Here is a 6,000-nt window from a genome sequence, read left to right as displayed (position 1 = left end):
GCTAAACTCACAAGGAAGAAAAGAGAAAGTGCTCAATAAATTGGATCAGAAACCAAAGGCGGATAAATCAAAACAGAATGCCCAGAAATCTAAGACATCATGAGAACTTACTATGAACAGCTCTACTCCTTTGAACTGGAGAACCTTGAAGAAATGAACAAATTCTGAGAAAACTGTAATGTCTCAAAAATGAATGAGGAGGAAGTAGAAAGTCTGAACAGATCAATCATAAGCAAGAAAATTAAAATAGTAATCAAGAATATCCCCCACAAAAAAGTTCTTGCCCAGACGGGTTTATGGTTGAGTTTTATCAGATCTTTAGAAAAGACTTACTGCTGTTGATTCTTAAGATTTCCAAAGTACTGAAGAAACATAAATCCTTCCTTAAACCTTCAATGAAGCTACCATTATACTGATAACCAAATCTGACAGATATTGCAAAAAAAGAAAATTTCAGAACAATATATTTGATGAACATTGATACAAAAATCCTCAACAAAATCTTAGCAAACCAAATCCAAATACAATAGCACATTAAAAATCTCACACACCATGATCAAGTGGGATTTATCCCAGGAATGCAAGGATGTTACAATAAATGTAAATAAATTAACATAATACACCACATCAGTAAAAGGAAAGATGCAAATCATATCATAATATCAGCTGATGCAGTGAAACTTTCAAAAAGTTCCAACACTCATTCTTCATTTAAAAAAAAAACTCAATAAAATAGGGGTGGAAGGAACCTCATTCAAGATAGTAACAGCTGTTTATAAAAATCCTATAGCAAATATCCTTAATGGTGAAAATCTGAAAGCATTTCTACTGAGTTGAGGCACAAGGAAAGAATTCCCACTGTCTCCACACTTATTCAACATTGTATTAGAAGTTCTAGCAACAGCAATCAGGAAAGAAAAGAAAGTCAAAGGGATCCAAATTGAAAAAGAGAAAGTCAAATTATCTCTATTTGTAGATGACATGATGATATACATTGAAGATCCTAAAGAGTTCATGCAAAAGCTCTTAGAAGCAATTTACCAATAGAGCAAAGTGCCTGGCTATGAAGTAAATACACAAAAATCAGTTGAATTCCTATATACAAATAATTAATTCAAGAATGGGGTCAAAGAGTCTGTCCCATATGAAATAATGTACAAAAACACCAAATACCTAGGAATCACCTTAAGTAGGTAGGTGAGAGAACCATACCACAAAAACTTCAAGACACTCACTCATGAAAGAAATTTCAAAAGACTTTAGAAAATGGAAAATTATTCCATGCTTGGTGATTGGAACAATAAATATTGTCAAAATGACCATCGCAACTAAACTACTATACAGAATCTATTTGCTTGAGCAGGCACCAGTAATGTCTCCATTTCGAGACTTGTTGTTACTGTATTTGGCATACTGAATATGCCATGGGTAGCTTGCTCGGCTCTGCTGTTTGGGTGAGGTACTCTCGGTAGCTTGCTGGGCTCTCTGAGAGGGGCGGAGGAATCAAACCCGGGTTGGCCATGTGCAAGGCAAACACCCTGTCTCTGTGCTATCGCTCCAGCCTACAGAATCAATACAAAACCTATATAAATTCAGACAACATTCTTCAAGGACTTAGAACAATTATACAATTGTGTGGAATCATAAAAGGTCCCTCCTAAAACCAAAACAATACTGAGAAACAAGAAACTGTGAAGCATCTCCATACCTAACTTGAATCTATACTATAAAGTTATAGTAATCAAAACAGCATGATATCAGAACAAAGAAAGACTCTCTGAGCAAAGGATCAGAATAGAATATCCAAGGATAAGCTTCTATAGAAGACTGAGTTAGAACTCAAAGTTATCAAGGTTAAGTACATTTTGGGCACTTGAGCCTTCATATACTTGTTATAGAACAAGAACTATGGCAACAATTATATATGCATGTATACACATACAACATCTGTAGAGCTCCATTTGCATACAACTTTTATTTTGAAGAAGGTTTTACCAACTTTTTTAGTGACATGTCTCTCTAAAACACTCAGTCACACAGTAACTTGATTTGTGATAAGGTATTAGTTATCTTTAAGTCCGGCTTCCTAGTCAATACACTAAAAATTCCCCACCCCCAATTATTACTGACAATGTTTGCAACTGATCCAAATTGTTATCATAGGACTTTCTTTCTAAACACAATATTAGAAAATGTTCCAAACATATAAAGTTACTTTCTTATGTTTAAAACATAGGAAAAACAATCGTCACTGACTTTTCATTGCTCTCAAAACACTGTTCAAATTACATTAAATTGCAACCAAGTTACTCCATAATCAAACTTCTTTTTCAGATTCTTCTCTCACACTTCTCTCATTTCATGTTTTCTGGGATTCAACCACATATAGTTTTCTCAGACATCTGAACTTTGGCTCATACTATACTTTCTCTTTCTTTATTGTTCCTAACTTTATTTTGCTATTGTCTTTGAGTATAAACATTAGTATAACTTCTTTCAGAAATCCTTTCCTAATACTCCTGTTTTATATATGATAGCTATTTAATAAATATGCTTCCATATTAACCTACATTTTTCATCACTAATGTAAATATCTATTTTTTGTCTCTGCCACTAAACTGAAAGCTCCTCAGGAAATGAGTATTTTACCTAAGCTATTATTGGATATCAGGTACATGATACATAGAAAGGAGTGCAATCGATGTTTATTATGTTTTTGTTTAGGGGCCACATCCAGCAGTTTTCTGATCTTACTCCTGGCTCTGTGTTCAGGGATGACTCCAGATAGTGTTCAGGTGGGGGACACATGACACTCCAGGGATCCAAGCAGGACTGAACATGTACAAAGCCAGCTACTACTCCTTAACCCATATACTATCTCTCCTGTCCCAGAAAAAAACTCACATTTCCTTGACAGCTAGGGGAAGATTGGCAAAACGAAAACACTTTACTAATCTCTAGAATGAGATATTTGTTAAGGACAACATTTGAGCAGGGGTAAAGGTAAGTGAAAGGTAAGAGGAGATTTAAAAGACATAGTGATTCATTTCTTCAAGAATTTAGAGCTGTTGGCAACACTTTTTCAGAGATGACAAGTGTAATAAAGGTTTATTAAAATGTACAATCTGAATGCATATAGAATATTTTGAGCAACTCTATACATACATGTTCTTCAGTAAAGACACTTATTATCACTGTAGCACTGTCGTCCCATTGTTCATTGATTTGCTCTAGCAGGCACCAGTAATGTCTCCATTGTGAGACTTGTTACTATTTCGGGCATATCAAATACACAATGGGTACCTTGCCAGGCTCTGCCATGTAGGTGGAATACTCTCAGTAGCTTGCCGGAATCTCTGAGGAGAGTTATTTATTACTTAAAAATATTTTAAGAAGACTGATTCATTCAGAAACTACAGTGTTCTATCAAAGAAATATTAAGTTCAATGATCCTAAATATAAACTCTTTTAGGGTATTCAGAATACCAGAGACAGCAGAACTGGGACAAAGTATATAAGGGAAAGAGTAGAAAGAGAATGTTAAAGTAGTGAAATTTGAAGTAAGGAGAAGCATATAAAGCTTCATATATGCTTACTTATATGCTTACTTCTTGCTCTCCTTACTTACTTACATATAGTTCATTGTAAAGTCTTCGAATTTTACTTTAAATGAAATGGGACCAACCAAATGTTAGAGAACAAGATCAGTTTGATACATGTAATTCTTAAGAGGCAGGCCAAGGAGAAAATATCCTTTTTACATCAAGAAACCATTGAGTAACAGGAAAGAAATCAACCTTAGTCTTTGACAAGAAATTTATAAGTGTTCAATAATGCTCAAACTATCTCCAGCCATCTAAAAATGGACAGACAGGGTAGTTTTTCTTATGCAAATGAATTCATCAACATGAAAATCAGAGGTTGTAGAGTAGGATGGGATAAATTCATTCTGTGATGGATGACTGGACAATAAATTATTTATTTAAATATTGCACACATGGTAAGCATTAAAAATTTCAATTTATATAATAAATTTTCTGTGTGTAATTAATGTGTGATGGTCATTGGACTAAACTGAACTGTATCATTCACAGTTCCTTTTCTCAGTCTCTTGCAGATTTGTAAAGCCACATACAGTAGATTTATCTTAGTAGTTCCCATGATCTCCTTGACCTCATTTCCTAATGCCCCTCTTAAATTTCAATCCAAGCAACTGGGAGGGCCTGCTACACTTCTAAATATTTTGACTTCCTCTGTTGTCTACTTCAAGACTGATAAAATATTATCTTATCAAAAAAGCTATCCATAATCACCAGATTGAAAATTAGATCCACTTCTTTATATTCTTCTGTTTTCTTTTCTTTTGGGGTCACACCTGGTGATGCACAGGGTTCATTCTTGGCTCTGCACTCAGAAATCACCCCGGGTGGTGCTCGGGGTACCATATGGGATGCTGGAAATCGAACCCAGGTCGGCCACGTGCAAGGCAAACGCCCTACCCACTGTACTACTGCTCCAGCCCCCTCCATATTCACCTGAAGTTTCTCCACAACACATATAAATACAATCTTTGTTTTTATGTAATTGTTTATTACCTGTTTTCTCCAGCTAAAATGGTTGCTATATGAAGTAGATACTTGATCTGTGTCACTTACATCATAGCACAAAACAATGGTGTTAGCACCAAATAAGAATTCAGTATTTGTTGAGTGATAATACTCTCTCTATTTCTAAGAACTTTAATACATAATATAGATATATGTTCATTGCATCACCGTTCAAAATAGCCAAACTCTGGAAACAACTCAAGTGCCCTAGAACAGATGATTGGTAAAATAAATTTTGATACATCTACACAATGGAATACTAAGCACCTTTAGGAGAGATGAAGTCATGAAATTTGCTTATAAATGGGTATGCATGGAGAGTATCATGCTAAATAAAATGAGTCAGAAAGAGAGGGACAGACATAGAAGGACTGCACTCATTTGTGGAGTATAGAATAACATCACATGAGGCTGACACCCAAGGACAGTAGATAAAAGGGCCAGGAGGATTGCCCCATAGCTAGAATCCGGCTTCATGAGTGGAGGGGAGAAGGCAGATGGAATAGAGAAGAGATCACTATGAAAATGATGGCTGGAGGAACCAGTTGGGATGGGAGATGCATACCGAAAGTAGATAATGGACCAAACATGATGACCTCTCAGTGTCTGTGTTGCAAGCCATACTGCCCCAAAGTAGAGAGTATGGGGAATATTGTCTGCCATGGAGGCAGGGATAGGGTGGGAAAGGGGGTCTATGCCAGGGATATTGGTGGGGGGGAAGGTGCACTGGTGGAGGGATAGGTGTTTGATCATTGTGTGATTGTAACCCAAACATGAAAGCTTGTAATTATCTCACAGAGATTCAATAAAAAAATTTTAAAGTAAAAGAAAATAAAAATGAAAACATTAATTTAATCTTCACTATAATCTTATGTAGTAAGCAACATTCATACTTTTAGGTGAACAAACTAAACATAGAGGTTAACTGAGTGTGATCAGACAGTAAGATATCCTTAACTGAGGAAATTCCTCTGAAAATGCTCATATCCTAATCTGATATCTCTGAAAACCAGAATATGTGGGTAAGAGATGTAAACCGTTTCAGATAAAACTAAAACTGCTAATCAGTTTACCTTAAATAAAATATAGTCTTGTATGATAAGTTTAATATAATAAAAAGTATCCTTAGAAGTGGAAAAGAGGACCGGGCAAGAGACATAAATGGTATGCAATGCATGATTTACATTGCTGTAGGTGCAGGTTGTTTATTTGGGGGTCACACCCAGTGATGCACAGGGGTTACTCCTGGCTTTGCACTCAGGAATTACTCCTGTCAGTGCTGGAGGACCACATGGAATACTGGGACTCAAACCCAGGTTGGCCACATGCAAGGCAAACACCCTACCCACTGTGGTATCACTCCAGCCCCTGTAGGTGCAGGTTTGTTCCCTAG

Source organism: Sorex araneus, chromosome X (assembly GCF_027595985.1).
Source record: "Sorex araneus isolate mSorAra2 chromosome X, mSorAra2.pri, whole genome shotgun sequence".
NCBI classification, from domain to species: Eukaryota; Metazoa; Chordata; class Mammalia; order Eulipotyphla; family Soricidae; genus Sorex; species Sorex araneus.
The sequence above is the reverse complement of the archived record's forward strand: the minus strand, read 5'-3'. Positions refer to the sequence as shown.